This window comes from Pan troglodytes, chromosome 9 (assembly GCF_028858775.2).
Source record: "Pan troglodytes isolate AG18354 chromosome 9, NHGRI_mPanTro3-v2.0_pri, whole genome shotgun sequence".
NCBI classification, from domain to species: domain Eukaryota; kingdom Metazoa; phylum Chordata; class Mammalia; order Primates; family Hominidae; genus Pan; species Pan troglodytes.
The window spans coordinates 83,410,796-83,431,630 of NC_072407.2; the positions used below are offsets into that span (position 1 = coordinate 83,410,796).

The following is a 20,835-nucleotide window of genomic DNA, read 5'->3' on the forward strand; positions in this document are numbered from 1 at the left end:
TTGGTGGGGTAGCTGATGAAGCTAGATGCCTATACAGTTGAGGCTAATCTCAATTCGGTTTCAACTATGTACATGCTGTAGAAGAAGACATGGCCTACTAGTAATCAAAGTATTGGGCAATATCTGGATTTTAATTGCTTTTCCCTCAAGCTAAATACAAATCACAATTTGGCACTAAAACTTTTCAGAGGAGGGAAATATCAAGAGCTAGAGTCTGATAGAATTTTGAAACATCACATGAATTCAGTTATTTATTTTATTTTATTCAGTTTTATTTTGTTTATTTTGTTTATTCAGTTATTTATTTTGCTAAGTCTATTTGTTTCTTTAAGTAGAAAAAGTTAATAAAAATTACAAAACTACAAAAAGAAGCACGGGTTGCCTGCTGTGAGGGTGGCTGGAGGGTTGTGAAGAATGGAGATGGTAAAACAAAAGTAGAAAAAAGGTAGGCATGGATGAGTTCCCTGATTTCTTACGCTCAGGATGCTTCTTCACAGGCTGTGAGGGAGAAGTAGTAATAGATTCAACTGCAGCAGTGAAAACTACATCTACATTTGCCTGAATTTACACCTACATTTGCAATTATTGAATGCCTATGAAGGGCCAGGAACAGTGCCAGTCAATGAAGGTGAAATAGGCTATTCCAAAAGAGGCAGTACAAGATCATAATTGAGAAACTGGGCTTGGAGCCAATCCACATGATTTTGAATCCAGGCCTGTCATCGCCTTATTTACTGTGCAACCTCAGGAAAGTCACTTAACCTCCAGGGTCTCAGCTTTTTCATCTCTATTGTTAAAAGATGGTAATAATATCCAATTCCTTGTGGTATTGTGGGCAGAATAAAATGTATTTCTTTTTTTTTTTTTTTTTTTTTTTTTTTTTTGAGACGGAGTCTCGCTCTGTCGCCCAGGCTGGAGTGCAGTGGCGCGATCTCGGCTCACTGCAAGCTCCGCCTCCCGGGTCCACGCCATTCTCCTGCCTCAGCCTCCCGAGTAGCTGGGACTACAGGCGCCCGCTACCACGCCCGGCTAATTTTTTGTATTTTTAGTAGAGACGGGGTTTCACCGTGTTAGCCAGGATGGTCTCGATCTCCTGACCTCGTGATCCACCCGCCTCGGCCTCCCAAAGTGCTGGGATTACAGGCGTGAGCCACCGCGCCCGGCCAAAATGTATTTCTATAATAATACACATTCAAAAATTAGACCAGCACCGTAACAGCCTAGGCCTTTAATAAATGTGGATTATGATAATCTCTTGCTGTGCTGGCTGACTTCACCCCTTCGAAGGATCTTTCTGACATCCCACTGTCTGTGGGATCAAGTCCAGAATTTTACTCTTGCCATCTTTGAATCAGAATTCAGATTCTGATTCCATTGGCCCAATGTAGGGTCTCAGTTTGTACATTTCTAAAAAGCTCCCAGGTGATGCCAATGTTGCTTGTTCACAGACCACAATTTGACAGCAAAACTACACATTAATTCAAACTTTAGAATGTAGTATAAGACTAGAACGTCATTTTTGCAGAGGCTCTTAAAATCTACTGTGGAAAAACAAAAAATAATGACTAATTTTGTCCCCTTGGAGATCAGGCAGACTTTTAAGTAGGTATTAGTGATAAGGCAAGACAAATATAGGGCAAAAGAAAAATGTAAGAGTATTGTGTCTTAACTTTAATGTCAAGGGCACAGGGTTTGAATCTGATATATACAGCAGAAGGAGATCAGAGAAAAGACTGAGAAGCAGAACTGATAAAGTTGCAGGGCAGAGAAGAAGCTTTTGCTAACTGCTGTGCTGAGACCTCCACCACAGAGATGGAGAAAATTCACAGGGTTATAGCATAGGGCATCAGGTTATAGCAGCAGGAAGTAAGTTCTAAAAATTTGTACACTTTTTATACTGAATTGAGGTAGACAGTTATCAGAAAATACATTGGTTGAGCAGAATTCAATTTTTACAATTATTTTAATTTATTTTTAGAAGTATTATTTGCCTCATAGTGATTATAAATATAAAATCAATTAATAGATATAGACAACATAACATTTTTAGAATAGAATTGTGCCCAACACACAGTGTTAATGTTAGCTATTATTATAAGAGAGGAATATATTCTTGGAGAAAATGATGATTTGAAAATGGTGTATTGAAAAAATAAGTAAACGCTATGCTCTATGTGTCATTTCTTTTAACATTTACAGAAAACCTAATAAATTAAGATTGAAAAGGTAAAATATATTGTCCCAATACACATAATTTGTATGATACATAGTTAGATTACCAACCAGTTTGTCTGGTCTGAAAGGCTACATTCTTTCATTCTTTCATGGCTGCATACTAAGTGTTTATGCCAAGGGTTAACATTAAGCTATAGTTTATTAACTGTATAATGAAGAAAATATATTTAAGCAGCCAGGTGATTATTTATGTAATCAAGGCAGAAATGCACACTAAAAATGTACAAATATAAATTATGATTGAGAAAACAGATTACTTACACTGATATTCAGCTGCACACCCATTCATAACTGCTGTAGTAGTTTTTGTATAAATAAAAAATACTTATGAATTAATTTTGGTATATATTAATATCAGCAAGCTAACATGAGATAAACAACACACTTATTTAACTTTTAGATTTTTTTGGCATGCATAAACCCTTGAAAACTCACACAATTGTTACAACAATAAGAGCTTCCATAACCATAAACATGTTAGCCTTCCCTTGGCCTCACCAAGATGTCATATGAATTTTCAACTTAGGATCTTTTTTGGTGTTTCATTGGCTAGGGAGCTTTGTCCCCAGGTCTTGGCATAGCTAAATCCTTTTTGTCATACAGGTCTCAGCTCAGATTTCATCTCCTCAAAGAGGACTTTTAGACTGTTAATCTAAATTCATTCTTCCATCCCCACTCTTACATATTCAGTAATGCTGTATCATACATACTATTTTCATCTTGTGAAATGGTCATTAATATCTAAAATCTTGTTTATGTATTTGTTTCTTTGCTTATTGAATATTTCTTTCCTTGAAAGCAAGGAAACATTTCACCTTGAGAGCCAGAACTTACCTTTCCTGCTAGGTTTGGGATGCAGTTACCGCAACTTGAACTGGCACATGGTAGACATTCAATTATCTCTTAAATAAGTAAATGAAGATAAGTGATGTTCACCATCATCATAAATCTCAAAACGCTAACATGCTCACAACTCATAGATATACTTAGAATAGTTTAAAATGTTATTCCTTGTAAGTTTAGGCAATGCCCTTGATCCCAAATTATTAGCAATTAAACATTTATTTTAGTATACTTTTAGACTTGCAATAATATTTCTGCTATGCAGTTTTGGACATGTAAAAATAAGGGGGGAAGCAAAGATCTACAATCAATGGCTACGGACAGGTTAACTTGTATAGGTTTTTTGAATGAGATTCCATCATTCTGAACACAGAAGCTCTGCACTTAATTCTACACTCCACCTCCCCTGCCAGCTACCAGCGAACTTAGGAGTAATGTTAAATCAGTAGTACATCACTTAAATAGTTAGTAAAATAGACTCAACCTTAAATTGAAAACAATGGATATACATTTTTATGTGTTAGTTCTTATTATATAATAGGCAATAGCACTGTGTGCTAAATTAGCTTTAGTTAATTACAGGATTTCTAAATGTTGCAAACAAATTATTTAGTTTGCCATATGCACAAACCCAATGCATTCTCTTATTATCAGAGAGAGGTCCATGTTAGGGATGAAGAAAATGACTCACTGGGAAAAATAAGTCACAATCTGTTATTGTGATGGTCTTGTGTACTGTTACTATATAGTTACTCATTTTTATACCTAAAAAATATTCAAGATACAGTCAAAGGATGTACAGCATTTACTTTCAGTTTTGTACTTAAATGGGAAAAAATTGCATCAGAAGTCCAATTCATAGTATTGCCTTTTTCATACCAAAGTATTTCATTTATTGAAAGCAATGCTCAGTTATATTGGGCCTGCATATGTAACAAGGAGCTTAGAAGGTGAGGTGGCATAAAAATGGTCTTTCTACAAATGTTCTTTGAAAGTGAAGCTATTAAAACAGGCTTAAATTTAAAGCCTATGTCACAGTACACAGTGAACAGTAATAACTGCCCATTAAATTAATATGTTGCATTTTTAGTGTTTTAGTGTTCATATTTAATTTAGTGTTTATTGTTGATATTGACATCTAAATCACACCCCTTCTTCCTCCAAAATGTTTGTTTGGTTGACCGTTTTATCTTTCCTTTTGAGTTCTATAATTTATACATTTGTCTCTTTGTTAGTTATCAGCAAAGAAATATGAAGCCTTTTGTATTATTCATCTCAGTTCCCAAATATTTACTGAATGCCTATTCAGATTTTGCCTAAGGTTCTAGGAAGGGTTACAAAATCAACAAAATGTGGTCCTATACTATGAAAGACCTACATATTGCCAAGAGAAGAATGTAAAGAGATAAAACAATAATTCACCAATGAAGTAACATTTTACATATTTCTTGAAGAGTGGGAGGAATTTTGATAGGTGGAGGGGATTTTGGCAAAAATGGCAGAATGAAAGATTAGCTAAATCAACAAAGGCATTCAAATTGGAAAACAGAAAGTTAAATTATCTCTCTTTGCTGACAATATGATTTTATATCCAGAAAACCCTAAAGATTTTTCCAAAAAAGCTCTTAGATTTGATAAATTATTTCAGCAAAGTTTCGCAATACATAGTAATATACAAAAATAAGTAGTACTTTTATAGAACAATAACAATAAAGCTGAGAACCAAATCAAACAGGGAATTTCATTTACAATACCTACAAAAAATTGAATACCTGGAAATAAGTTTAGCCAAGGAAGTGAAAGATTTTTACAAGGAAAACTGCAGAACACTAATGGAAGAAATTGCAGATGACAAAAATATCTGGAAAGATATCTCATGCTCATGAATCAGAAGAAGTAATATTGTTAAAATGACCGTATCACCCAAAGCAATATATACACCTAATGCAATCCCTACCAAAATAGCAACATCATTTTTCACAGAACTAGAAAAAGCAATTCTAAAATTCATATGCAACCAAAAAAGAGCCAGAATAGCCAAAACAATTCTAAACAAAAAGAACAAAGCTGGAGGCATCACATTACTTGACTTCAAATTATACTACAAAGCTCTAGTAATCAAAACATTATGGTATAAAAATAGACATATACATCAATAGAACAGAATAGAGAACCCAGAAGACACAAATCTACAGCCAACTGATCTTTGACAAAGTGGAAAAAAACTTTGTCAACTTTGTCACTGGGGAAAGGACACCCTTTTCAATAACTGGTGCTGGAAAAATTAAATTGGCATATGCCAAAAAATGAAACTTAACCCCTAGCTTTCACAATATATAAAAATCAACTCAAGATGGATTAAAGACTTACAAGTAAGACCTGAAACTATTAAAATAGAAGAAAATTCTAGTGAAAACTCTTCAGGACATTGGTCTAAGCAAAGAATTTGCTACCAAGACTTCAAAAGCAAAAGCAACAAAATAAAAAAATAGGCAAATGGACTTGATAAAACTAAAAAGCTTCTGCACAGCAAAAGAAATAACCAACAGAATGAGCAGACAATCTGCAGAATGGGAGAAAATATTTGCAAACTATGCATCTGAAGGAGTACTGACATCCAGAATTTACAAGGAACTCGAACAACTCAACAACAACAAAAAACAAATAATCCCATTTAAAAGTGGGCAAAGGACATGAATAGACATTTTTCAAAAGAAGACATACGAATGACCAGCAGGCATACAGAAAAGTGTTCAACATCATTAATTGTTAGAGAATTGAAAATCAAAACCACTATGTGGTATTATCTTACACCAGTCAGAATGGCTATTATTAAAAAGTCAAAAAATAACAATTAATGGTAAAAATGCAGAGAAAAAGGAACACTTGTTCACTGTTGGTGGGAATGTAAATTAGTGCAACCACTATGAAAAACAGTATAGACATTTCTTAAAGCACTAAAAATAGAATTGTCATTCAACCCAGCAATACCATTACTGGGTATCCACCCAGATGAAAAGAAAGCTTTATATTATGAAAGATACCTGTACTCTTATTTTTATCACAGCAATATTCACAATAGTAAAGCTATGGAATCAACCTAAGTGTACATCAACAGATGAATGAATAAAGAATGTGATATATATCACATTTCACAATGAAACACACACACACACACACACACACACACACACACACACACTCCCCCATACAGTGGAATACTATTCATCCATAAAAAATAATGACATGTCTTTTGCAGCAACATGAATGGAACTGGAGGACTTTAAGTGAAACAACTCAGAATATCAAATACCACATATTGCCACTTATAAGTGGGAGCTAAATAATGTGGCACATGAACATAGAATATGCAATAATAGAAACCAGAGACTCAGAAGGGTAAGAGAGTGGGAGGAATTGGAGGGATGAGAAATTGTATTACTTAATGGATACAAAAAACATTATTCAGGTGATGCTTACTCTAAAAGCCTAGTCTTCACCACTAGGCAATATATCCATGTAATAAAGCTGACTTGTGACCCATACATTTATGCAAATAAAAGAAAATTATAGATTACAGACCAAAAAAAAAAAGAACTAAAATTGGGATTTTTTGAGAAAGAAATATGGAGATATGATGTAGAACATAGGGCTAAATATAAAGATTGGAAAAATATAATGGATAAGAATTAAAGTTTTCGTTTTTATTAGTTTTTAAGAAATAACCACTAAAATTTTGTTTTGTGGGAATGACAGGATTAAATGTTTTGATTTTTTTCTTCCTATCCATATAAACCAGTTTCCTCTAAATTGCCTTATCTTAATATTTCTTCTATTTTTGATAGCCTTTGTATATTTTGAATCCTCCCATTTCTCCATTACCTACCAGAATCTTTAACTGGATTTATGAATATGTCTCTTATAGCCATAGTCCTCCTATAGTCTTTCTTACTTCCAATCCTTTCTCTATACCACAGCCAGTAATCTTTGTGAAATATAAACATTCCGGGTCATTTCACTGGTTGGAAAATCTTCAGTAGTTTCCTAATACTCTCAAGACTCCTGAGCATAGCTGGACGCAGTGGCTCACACCTGTGGTCCCAGCACTTTGGGAGACCGAGGCGGGCGGATCACCTGAGGTCAGGAGTTCGAGACCAGCCTGACCAACATGGAGAAACCCCGACTCTACTAAAAATACAAAATTAGCCAGGCGTGGTGGCGTATGCCTGTAATTCCAGCTACTCAGGAGGCTGAGGCAGGAGAATCACTTGAACCCAGGAGGCGGAGGTTGCCGTGAACAGAGGTCATGCCATTGCACTCCAGCCTGGAAAACAAAAGCGAAACTCCATCTCAAAAAAAACAAAAACAAAAACAAAAACAAAAAAACTCCTGAGCATAATTTATGAGTCTTCGTGGGCTCATAACCCTTTGTTCTTTTCAACATCTCTATATAAACGTTGCTGTCTCTCATTTCTAACCTTTCGCCTTTGCTCTTCTGCCAGAAACTTATTTCCCTCAGCCCACTCATCTTTAGAGCTCAGTCTTCCAGGAAGCATTTCTGACTCCATGTGAAACACCTCCTTCTCACTGCTCCCAGTACTCTCTATTTTTCACATTGAATTATATTGAATATTTACATGATTATATTACTCTCTTTAAGCTGTACACTCTGTGAAGATAAGGATCATAACTATCTTATTCACTCTTTTATATGCAGTACTCCTTACATTATCTGGCTAATAGTAAGTACTAAACATGTATGCATAGAGAAAAGAATAATGAATGTAAAAACAAAGTGAGTGAGTAATGAATAAAAAGATGAGGGTAAGCTTTTCTAATTAATATGGGTTACTAAAATTAAAAGTTTTCAATCTTGCAAATGAATGGATTACATCAACAGTAATCATAACTGCTATTTATTGAGCCATAAACATGTGCCAAGTCAATGCATGTAGTATTTTATCTAGTACTTGGCAAAGTGCTTGATATCAATGTATGTATATATGCCTTCATTGACTAAGTGTTATCTTCCTAACATCCCAGAAATGCAGTTACTATTACATGTTTCCACTTTTTAAACAAAGAAATTAATATTCAATGAAGACAAGTATTTTATCTACGATCACAAAATAGCACTGCTTGAGTCTAAATGTTATGAGTTTTCAAATATGTCAAAGTTTTCTAACATTTTAAAATAGTAGACTCCTCTTCCCCTGACAATAAATCTTATAGAAGACATCTGAAAATGGACCTAGTCTGGCATGGAGTGATCTCTCCGCCTCCATGCATATACAGGTTATATATATACAGGATATGTATATCCTTAGGGTTATCTTAGAGGAAAGAACTGGTAGGATATATATATATATGTAATATATTATATATATTCATATATAATATATTATATATATTCATATATAATATATATTAATATATTATATATAGTCATATATAATATATATTAATATATTATATATAGTCATATATAATATATATTAATATATTATATATAGTCATATATAATATATATTAATATATTATATATAGTCATATATAATATATATTAATATATTATATATAGTCATATAATATATATTAATATATTATATATAGTCATATAATATATATTAATATATTATATATAGTCATATAATATATATTAATATATTATATATAGTCATATATAATATATATTAATATATTATATATAGTCATATATAATATATATTAATATATTATATATAGTCATATATAATATATATTAATATATTATATATAGTCATATATAATATATATTAATATATTATATATAGTCATATATAATATATATTAATATATTATATATAGTCATATATAATATATATTAATATATTATATATAGTCATATATAATATATATTAATATATTATATATAGTCATATATAATATATATTAATATATTATATATAGTCATATATAATATATAAATATATTATATATTCATCTATATTATATATTAATATATTATATATATTAATCTATATTATATAGAAATATATTATATATATTCATCTATATTATATATATTAATTATATATATTCATCTATATTATACATATTAATATATTATATATTCATCTATATCATATATGAATATATTATATATATTCATCTATATTATATATATGAATATATTATATATATTCATATATATTATATATTAATATATTATATATATTCATATATATAATATATTTGGTATATGAATATATACATTATATACATATTTTATATATAATATATATGAATATATGCATAATATACATTTATATATAACGTATATATAAGAATATATACATAATATACATAAATATATGTATAAATGAATAACAGGGAGTTCATTAAGTATTAACTTACACAATCACAAGGTACCACAATAGGCCGTCTGTGAGCTAAGGAGCAAGGAGAGCCAGTCAGAGTCCCAAAACTGAAGAATTTGAAATCAGATGTTGGAGGGCAGGAAGCATCCAGTACAGGAGAAAAATGTAGGCTGAGAGCCCAGGCCAGTCTCGTTACTTTTCACATTTTTCTGCCTGCTTTATGTTCACTGACAGCTGATTAGATTGTGCCCTCCAGATTAAGGGTGGATCTGCCTTCCCCAGCCCACTGACTCAAATGTTAATCTCTTGTGACAACATTCTCACAGACACACCTAGGATCAATACTTTGTATCCCTCAATCTAATCAAGTTGTCACTCAGTATTAACCATCACAGTCCTCAAGTAATTTTTTAGGGATGCCAGCAACTCTACATGGCTCACTTAGTACCTCACTGGCCCACTCCTTGCTGCCTGTCATTATACGAATGCATTATTAAGCAAAAACATGAAATACTTCAACTATTAATATATTTGGCTTTTCTGGCAGTATAGAGTTGACCCTTGAACAAGAAGGGTTTGAACTTCACAGGTCCACTTATATATAAATTTTTTTCAACTAAACTCAGATGGAAAATATAGTATTCGTGGGATGCGTACCCCGTGTATACAGAAGGCTGATTTTTCGTATATGTGAGTTCTGCAGGGCCAACTGCGGAACTTGAATGTAGATGGGTTGGAGGATATAGTCCTGAAATCAATTCCCTGAGTATATGAGGAGACAATTATTTTTGCAATATAATTAAATATATTTACCTTGTTCTACTAGGGGGATCTAGTTTACTATATCAAAAGGTGTATACAAGAAGATGTACTGGCCAGAAATAGAGCCCAGCCATTCTGAAGTTTGATGTTTAAGACTCTGTAGGAATAGGAAAGCTGAAATTTAGGAGCAGAAGAATTGAACCAGGCTTCTAGAAGAGTCTCTGGAAGTTACCCATAAAGTAAAGCTGGGACTCTGCTTCCAGCTACCAGTTTAGGACTGTGCAGAAGGAGACTGAAGTTCTGAGGTGAACTTTTAGTTTCTTCCTGTTCTAGGCAGTACATTCCACATGATGCTATGGTTAAGAGAAAAGACTTCAAAAGCAGAGAGATCGAAGTTTACGTCTTAGTCTTGGTATTTCAAAAATATAGAGCTTATTTAAGACTTTAGATCTTATGTAGGTGTTTATTTTGGGCAGTGGCTCCAACAACAGGAGTGAGGGCTTCAAAAAATGAAAGAAAACATGAGAGAAAGTCAATCAAATGACGCATTGCTGCTGCAGGCAACTGGGGATCGAATTGCCTGGAGTCTTTCTTAGAGGCTAGGTAGCATCTATTTTTATTTTTTTTTCTGCATTTTTACTTGTGCCAGTGTTTTTTGTTTAAGACTTATTCTCTGAAAATGCACAGCCAGCAATCTTGAAGCTTCCTTAAAAATCCCAGGTCATAGTATCTGATGAGATTAATACTTGATTTAAAACTAAATAATTAGTGATATCCTCTTTTCATATCTGAGGGGAGAGACAGAGAAATTCCTTGGATTTATGTTATTTTCTTTGCAGAACTTCACAGAACCTGAACTCAATCTTTTATAAGAATTAAATCTAGTGAAAAATTCAATAGCAAATGTGGACCTGATTCTGACATTAGTCCACATGAGACTATTGTGAATAATCAAGTCTACTCGCAGAATAATTTGTGCCCAGATATTCCAGTATAATATGAGGGAGTTGATTCCATTTTCCTCGACCAGAGGAAGCTACCTGTGAAATAGAGTAGAAGGTTCAGACTAGAGAAATGATCTTTTCCCTGTTTCTTCATCCGGCAAAAATGTAAAAAGTAGCAATTCTGTGTAATGTGTTGTAAACACTTAAGGCTGCCCTTTGGAAAACCATGGTTTAAATGGGCATTTGCAGGTTGCTGTTAAAATCAAAGAAATAAATTATATCCTCTGTTGTACATAATGAAACAAGCGGTTTGGTGTGAGGCGTTAGGACGATCTTCCGATGAATTTAATGGTCTGGCCAATTTGAGAGAGATTTAGAAATGCACCAGGTGTATCTTTGGTTGTTTTAATTGAATGAAGAATTATAAAGAAATGGGAAAATAAGGGGTGTTTGCTTCATGAAATCCACATTTTTGGAGACAGATCCAGATTAATAGGCATGAGTCCTGGACTTAGAGCTTAGCCCAGTATCACTCTCTTCTTAGACAAAACTTCCAATGTAATAGAACATTAAGATGCTCTAGCACTGAAAGGCTTTTTGAAAATCATACAATCCAAGGGTTCCAAACTGAGATGTCTTTAGCGGGCAAAGAGCCAGAGTAAATGAAAAAATATCCTGGAATCTCTGGATAAGTTATTTTTACTCGACTATTACATAGTTTGAGTCCTATATTTCTAACCGTTTCCTGTAGTAATAAGAGGTATTCTAGAAAACAAACATAGCATGAGAGTCAATCTCATCCAGATTTTGATGCAGTTAAACAGTGGCTGAACCTGGAACAAATTGCTTAATATTTCTAAGTCTTGCCATGTTCAGCTGTTAAATAGGGAAAACGATACGTAATCTAGAGAGTTGTTTGGACAGTATTAATGTGTGTGTGTGTGTGTGTGTGTGTGTGTGTAGGCTCCAGCATCTGGCATGTGACACAGATGAGTCATGCTAATTTTAGGATCAACACTCCTTGTGGTTGTATCACAATGACTCTAGGCCATGAAAAAAATTATTATTTGAAGCTGACTTGTGATTAACTCAGGCTTTGAACTCAAGAATGTTGGCTTTCCATACTATTCCTTCCCCTTTGTATCCAGGAAGCTATTTAATATTTCTAAACACCAGTTTTTTTTAATTCATAAAATTGAGATCTAACTCACAGGACTATTGTAAAGGTTAAATAAAGCAATGCTGGTAAAGCATTTTGCACAGTCCTTGAAACTTAATGCTCAGTAAACAGCATTTGCTATCATCATCATCATCATCATCATTATGATCATCATCATCATCATCTATTACAATGGTATCATGAAGATCCAGATTTCTTCTCTAGGCAGAATCATATCCTCCTTACTATTTACTGTGTTTTAGGAGCTGAGGATACAGCAGTCAATGCAAATGATGTAAGCAGTTCAATTGAAAACTGTTTAATTTCATTTGATAAACACTATGTTTCCTTTGGAAAAATAATGCCATATTCAGTCATATGAGAAGTGGTGTTTAATGTGCAAATAGAAACCACAAAAGCACATTCTGAAATTTTTATTTCATCTAGTCATTTCAGCTCAGTCCACTTTACAAGGTTTTTAGGCAACAGTTTCACAAATGGAATGATGGTTGGAAAACATATTGCACTTTTTAGTTTTCTAAGATGAGAACTAAGATGAATGAATATCCTCATATTTGTTAAAATATCACCATTATTACTCCTGTTACTAAAAACCTCATTTTTATGTGCAATATAAAATGTACATATATCATTTTAACTATAACAGCTATTTAAGTACACAAAGTAGATGGGGAGGACTTATTGTTGTCATTAAACCAACATGGAAATCGAGCTCAGAAATATCAAGGGACATGTCCAAGGTATCAAAACTTGATAGCAATGAGGCTTCAATCTGGTATTATAATTCAAAATCAACAGTCTATCTGCTATTTATTAAAATTGAATTAATTGGTTTCTCTTTTCTCTTCTCCTAGGACAACATATGAAATATTTTATCCTCTACATGGTTCCACAAAGTTTCTTATAATTGCCTATGGAAATGAGTCTGAGTAATTTATTGGGATTTCAGTTTTTATTTCTACTGCTAAAATTGTGTTAAATACTGAATTACTGACGTGAAACATTATTGTTCTACTGTTAAATAAAAGAAATATGCATGTTTTAGGTGGTTGATATACTTTGTGTGTGTGCAAATGTATATTTCTCAGTCAAAAATTCTTAACTGGTTTTTATATTAGAATAAAATGAAAATTTACTAGTGCGCAGATTCCCAGGCTGCAGTCAAGAACTGCTGGATCTCTGTTTTCAAGAGAGAACTTCATCATGTTAAAGGTTATTGTTTTATCAATATCTGGTAAGATTTATTTCGCTTGATTTTTTTTAACAAAAATGTTTATAAATTCCAAATGGATGTTAAGAAAAATAAAATGATTAAGGCATATTAAGGGTAATTACTCAGCGTTAGATAAGTTGATTCATCAGCTAGGTACTGTGACTTTCTACTCTTCTTGGCAGTGTGGGCTATAAAAAGTTACAAATTATTGCCTGCTGTGAAATTGTGGCATTATTCACAAATAGCTGAAACCCTAATGCATAAATCTATGGCTTTTTTTTTTTTTTTTTTTTTTTTTTTTGAGACAGATTCTTCCTCTGTCGCCCAGGCTGGAGTGCAGTGGCGTGATCTCGGCTCATTGCAACCTCCGCCTCCCAGGTTCACGCCATTCTCCTGCCTCAGCCTCCCGAGTAGCTGGGACTACAGGCGCCCGCGACCACACCTGGCTATTTTTTTATATTTTTAGTAGAGACGGGGTTTCACCGTGTTAGCCAGGATGGTCTCAATCTCCTGAACTCGTGATCCGCCCGCCTCGGCCTCCCAAAGGGCTGAGATTACAGGAGTGAGCCACTGCGCCCGGCCTAAATCTATGGCTTTTAAGCAATGATATTTAATGGATATTCAAAGATTGGACAAAATGTAACATATTAAGGAATTATTGTCATGGGAATTAAAAACAGGAATGTTTAATCATAAATAGAAGAGTCCTGGTATTTACCTTGAATAACAAAATATCATTCTTTTTTCCATATTTACATCAGAATCTGCTTGAAGGGCTATGTTTCCACAATGCTGAATGGCACAATTGTGCAATGATTTTTGTTGTTGTTTGATTTTGTTGTTGTTGTTATTGTTTGAAAACCATTGTCTAAAGCAATGGTTTTCAAAAATTTTTTATCTCAGTACACTTTTGCAAACTTAAAATTATGGAAAATCTTAAAGGGTTTACATGGGTTACATTTATTAATATTTATTATATTGTAATTTAAAACTGATTTATAAAATAAATGTTTTAAAATCATTTAAAATAACAGCAATTAACTCAATATGTATTTAGACAAAGGATATATTTCATGAAAAATAACTTTATATTTCAAAAATCAATTTAGTGTCATGAGTGGCATTGATTTTCATTTTTGAAAGCTTCTATATGTGGCTTCAGAAAAAGACAGCTGATTTCTCCTGTCTGCTTTTGTATGTAATCTGGGGCACCATCACATATCATATATCCCTTGGACAACTTCCACTATATTCTCATGAAAGAATGAGGGTTTTGAATAGTTTTGAAGCTCATGGATCTTCTAAAGGGGTCTTGAGACCCCGTCCCCAAGACTATACTTTGAGGAATGTTTTCCTAAATCAGTAGCCTATCCTGGTCTTCTGTCAGGATTTTGGTATTCCATATCTGGTATCTAAAATGTAGTATAAGCGATTCAGAAAATGTAAAATGGAGAAAAGTAGACATGTCTGAAATTTGAATGCTTTTGTGTTACATCTGAAAAAGTTTTAATAAGGCAAACATGATCTTATTTTAAATGGATTGTGGTATGCATCATGGGGACTGGAAAGGATAGATTTTGGAGATAAGACACGTTGAGACGTAGGGAAACACTGCTGAAAAGGATTTTTGTCTTTTTGATTTAGCATTAAGTTTTTGAATTGAATAGTCCGTCTTGTGTGTCAATCAACACAATCAAAACATTTTTATAAGCTTTTTAAAACAGAAAATACTGCATCTTTAGGTAGTTAAGAACCTAGAAAATTGAGAAGAGTTCTAGAATCTGTAAGAGTTACATAAAAATTGCACATTGGACATTGGCCAAATTGCCGGCTAAAGTTGGATATACGTATACATTCACGCATGTTTTTTCATTCTTTTTTCTCTAGTAGTTATAAGAGTATATGCTGATACAATACTGCCTGCTGGCATCACTACCATTAAAAAAATATAGTATCTAAGTAATAATACATTTGACCCCCTTGGTTAATATTCAAAGTGATGGTCAAGAAGGTTATAAGCAAACATCAGCTTTCTTTCACACTTCTTAGCTCATTCTGCAAATTAATAACATCATCTTGGGAGCATTCAAGACCCTGGATAATGAATGTTAACAGCAGTTTCTGTTGGCTGCATCTGAGGATGCATTTATTTTTCTCATTATCTTACACACAATCTTTTAGCTATTGTCTGCCACTGCTGCTCACTCAGGAAGCCACAGAAAGTGCTAAAGACGTCAAGAAGCAAGAAGCCTCATTTATTTTTATTGCCTTCATCAGCATTTTTTTCTCTCCCTCAGTTTTTTTTTTTTAAACGTAAAGGCCTATAATAGAATCTGCTGATTAGAATCAGAACTGTATCTAAGTATAGATATGAGAGACCTTTTCTGAAGGTGATGGGCAGTGGAAGGGCACTTTATCCTTATGATACCTCTGGCAGATACTGAGGCTAATGTTAGTTAATGGGCATTTCTTCTTTCCATTCTGGCTATATTCTAGATATTTTACAATTGATAAAATCTAATAAATATTATATAAGAGAGTAAATAATAGAGTTGGATGAATGAAAAATAATAAGTGGATTAAAATACCATCAACAGATATATTCAAGTTAGTATGATGTGCAAGTAACTAGAAAGCAAAATATACTATACCTCTTTAGTTATTAAAAGGTTACCCTAAATTTCTTTTCATGTATCATTAGAAAAATAAAATGAAAACAAATGATCACCATAAAAAAGATACAATGAGATAAAAGATGATTTCTCATTGGAGCAGGAACTTCTCTGAGTCCTTCTGTGGACATGTCTGGCCATTTAGACTATGGGATTAGGATGGAATTATAGGTCAAGGAACCACTTCCCTGTAATAACAGAACATGTGGACAGGGAGAAACAAAGGCAAATGGGGACAAAATGTTTGAAACTTTTTATCAGTCCAAGGAACTCAATGGACAATCAGAGGTAAGACACTATTAATAAGTTAAAAATAACGCCAGGGTCATAAAACCAAATATTTGGATTACCAACATGGGTGGAGAAGTGACAAGGCTTGAAGAGTATCCCAGGTACATTGGAGGCTTAGGAGTTGCAGTCTCTCAGGAAGGAATATGGTGAGTGGGCTTGAAGCACTTAAATAGCACTTTTTAAAATGAGAAAACATCAATGCTGTATATTAAAGAAATTAGGTGCTAGTGGATATGATTAACTCTCAACTATATTCACTCTTCTCTAACTATCACTCTTCCTGTCATGTGCCAAGATTAACTCAGAAACTGAGCAGTAATCATGCTAGTGGTTTGGGGAATTGGATACTTCTGACGTAGGTAGAGACAATGTGATAGATACATACGGTGGACAGAGGAGGCAGGCATTACTGAGAAATGACCCAAAAAAAGTACTGAATTTACATCAGGAGCATATACCTCCTCCTTTGTCTGCGAGCTTTTCAAAACATGATCTATACCATCTGCCATCTTCCTCCCCTTCTGTTGTGTTCTGATTACCTGGTGTTTTCTCTAGTTGGCTGATTTCTAGCCATTATCAAATTATCCTAGGTTGTCCTCAATACCTAGGGCACAGAGGCTCAATTGTATTGCAGTTTGATCCTTCAGTGTTCTGAATTTTGCTACCCTGATCTAAGTAAGAGTCCCAGGTGCCACTAATAATGAACAGGGTAGTGGGTACAAGAATGGAAGATCAACTCAGCAGTGTCCACAGGCTTCCAAAACCAAAAGGAAAATCTGAAAGCTGAAGGCTTCAAAAAGATACCTTTATAAATGCTCATGTCAAGCTACCAGTAATCATCCTAATAAGGATAAGACATATTGTTAATAAAAAAATTCTAAAAGTCATGGAGAAAATTACACAAGTTTCTACAGTAGAAGAGCTTTCTTTTTAGCTAATTTTTGTACCTTTCCTTGTATTAGTTCAGTCAAAAATGTAACTTGTATATCACAATTCTAAGATCTTTGTGGCTGAAAGACAAACACAAAGGGTCAAAATAAAGAGTATGGGAAAGGCATGTCTTCAAAGCAAAATTATACAACTCTTCAAGAACACTTTGCTTTTTAAGGTCTCAGTGTATACCATGAGGAGGTGCTTTAGGGAGGGATCGCTGCCTAATAACCCATCCTCAAAGCACATTATTAGTCTTTATAAGCTTTAAAATGTATAGCGGTTCAGAATTGTTTATGCTGATTTTTTCAATAAGATAGTAAAAGAGTAATGTGAAGAACTTTTAGTACAGTTTCAGAAGCATATTATTTGGCTTATCACCTATTATTCAGTGAGGTAGAAAAATAAACTAAATGAAAAGAACTAACACGTATTAGGGGCCTACTAGATCAATCACTCTACTAATTTTATATAATGCACAACAGGCCTATGAGGGAATTATGGTTATTCAAAAAAAAAAAAACAGTGACGTTGAAACCCTAAAGTTTAAATGGAGATAAAGTCCTATTTGTAAAATGTAAAGAAATATATTTGGTATGAATTATAATTGAGGTCCTGGAAAATTTCTGTGACAGCATTAAATGGAAACTTTACGTAAAAGTGTCATTTAGTCATTTAACAAATATTCATTGAGTGACATCTGTGTGCCTGGCACTGAACTTAGTTCTGGTGATAGAGCAAGGTCTTGACAAGCAATCTCACTGATGTTATGTCCCACAAAAGAATTTCCACGTCGATAGCATTTTCAAAAAAGGAAAAAAAGGAAAACCACCCAGAACTGGGGTATGAAGTTCATAAACTTGAGGAAAGAATAATATTGAGCCACATACTAGTCGGTTTTGTAAATCCTGCTGAAGTGCAGTCAGTGGGAATCCATCAGCAATCTGTTTTAATGAAATGTTCCAATCATTTCTGAAATCCATGAAGAAACTCTTTTATCTCTATAGAACTTCTGCTGGAATTTATCATTAGCATTCACATACTATCAGAAGTAATAAATCTTAATACCGCTACCCTTAATATGCTACCTGTAACTGATCTGCAAGCTGCCTATCATCTCAGTGCTTAGAAGAAATAATTTCCTTATACTTATTCACGCTATCAAAGGTCTGGAAACATGGCTTTATTAAGTCAAAGAACATATTCTAAATCAATGTGTAAGATTATGCTGTAAAATAGAAATACCACTAGACAAGCAAAAGTTCTTGTTAAGGCTTTGATCCTAACTGTAACCCTGGTAAATCATTAGTAACTTTATCTCAGTTCTTGTTTCCGTTTGACACAAAATGAGGATAGTGTTACCTACTTTGCCTTCTTCCCAGGGTTAGTAACCATTTTAATGGGTCAATATATATGAACGGCCTTTGACAACTAAATAAAACAAGACAAAAATGTATTCAAAGCAATGTGTCATAAATTACATTATTACATAATTAACAGCTCCCTAAATTGTAAAGAGTGCAATCTTATAAACAACCTCTAACTTATCATCCCCTCTCAACCAAAATAAGATGACATGCACTCTACCAAAGCTAAAGCTTGCATTATCAAGTACAACAGAACATGGCTCTACAGAGAAAAGCTGTGTCATCTTAAAAATATTAATGACCCTAGTTGGACAGAGAAGCCTTAAAAGATTTCTTTATAAAGCAGTGTCCTCAGCATAAGAGGAATAGCTTTAATGGCTTACGTGAAAGGAGAAAAGGTGAAGAAAACTAAAAAAAGAATTTTATGGATGGAAGGAACTATAGACAATTACTTGTACAATCTCTTAACATTACACTTGGGAAAAACCAATGTTACAGAGGAGTTGAACCACTTGCACTAAGTCAACCACCTAGGAATTACCTAAATTGGGACTAGAACTCATCTCTTCTGATACTCTATCAACTGCCTTTGTCATTTTTTTCCAGTTTAAATGTTTACATAGCTGATTATTGAAATAAAAGTTGTGTCTATTTTTCTTTCTGCTTATATTCAAATCTTTATTATATTTTAGTCAATTTCCTTCTCCTCAGTTTGCAATCTGCACACTTTGTAATCCTGTAAATTTAGTGTCATTTGGCATTTCTATTAATATGCCATTTACTTCCTCATACCAGATTTTTAATAAAAATGTTAAATAAGACCAGATCCAGCATTTGTTACTTTTTGTTTATAACCCTTTCCTCAATTCTAATCTGACTGATTTTCTTGTCATCTAAGCTCATTTAAAACAAATTTGCAAGTAAAATATCATCAAACATAGTATCAGATGTTTTGCTAATGCCTAAGTATATCACATTCTCCCTTCTACCCACTAATTTTGAGCATTTATCAAAAGAAGGAACTCAGCTTGTCTACCATGAATTTTCATTTATAAACTCCTGCTGCTTTAGGTCTGTAATCCTCTTTCTTTTAGTTGTTCTAAATTATTCAACTATTTTATAAAATAACTTCAACCATTTTTAAAAATTTGTAGAGTTTCCCTCTTTAAAATTATTACAGACAAAAAATTGGGGGTGAGAGTGAGGAGAACCACAAATAAGTATGTAAAATTACTAAACAAATCACCAGGCATGAGAAAGCCTGGCCTCAACCAAAAACAGTGCAAATTCTGGGTAGAACTCTGGTCTTCTCATCTAAGCTACTGAATCTATTATTAATAATTATGAGGCATTGTGAGCTAAGTAGATATTTACAAATCATATCTCTTGTCAATTCTGTATTAATTGTCAATTCTGTCTTCTGGCCTGAGTTTTCTCTGTGTTACTGCCTCTGTTTAAGTGTAGACTCTTACTCTCTCTTATTCGGATTTTTTAGACAATTTCTAACCTATCTCTACTACTGTTTACTTTACCCTCTGATCACACCTCCTCAGCAACACCTCACTATCTTACCAAAAATAATTGGTTATTTCATTGTTAAGTCCTATTCATTATTCCTCACATTTTGTTGTATGAAGCTGCAATCCCTTATCCCTTAACAAGGCATAAAAGGTACTTCATAATATGTTCCCAAGCTCTGTCTCCTTAAACAACAAACTCCTCATTTTTTCCTAAACCTGTTGTTCTCCTCTACCACTCAATGCCGTTATGGTGATCCAGAGCACCCTGTCCTTCCTTTTTCACTTGGTGAACTACTCTTCATCCTTCATGACCCTGCACTTTGGCTTCTAAGTGAAATCTTTCTCAAACTCCCCAAGCAGTTAGGCACCTATCCTTTGGATGTCTGGATGCCACATTATTTTGCTAGTTTTACTCTCATTTACTCCTCTCATTGTGTTATAATTGTTGCTAAGAGAATCTTGTGCTCTTTCAGTACAGATAGTTTCTTCTTAGTTATCCTGGCCTTGGTTGAACATAGA

The 20,835-nt window shown here is 33.6% G+C and overlaps 1 protein-coding gene across 3 annotated transcripts in view; it reads right to left on the bottom strand.

Annotated features, from left to right (window-relative positions):
• Positions 1-20,835, bottom strand: part of TENM4 (teneurin transmembrane protein 4) — a 3,006,191-nt gene that overhangs the window by 2,732,835 nt on the left and 252,521 nt on the right. The window lies entirely within an intron of this gene.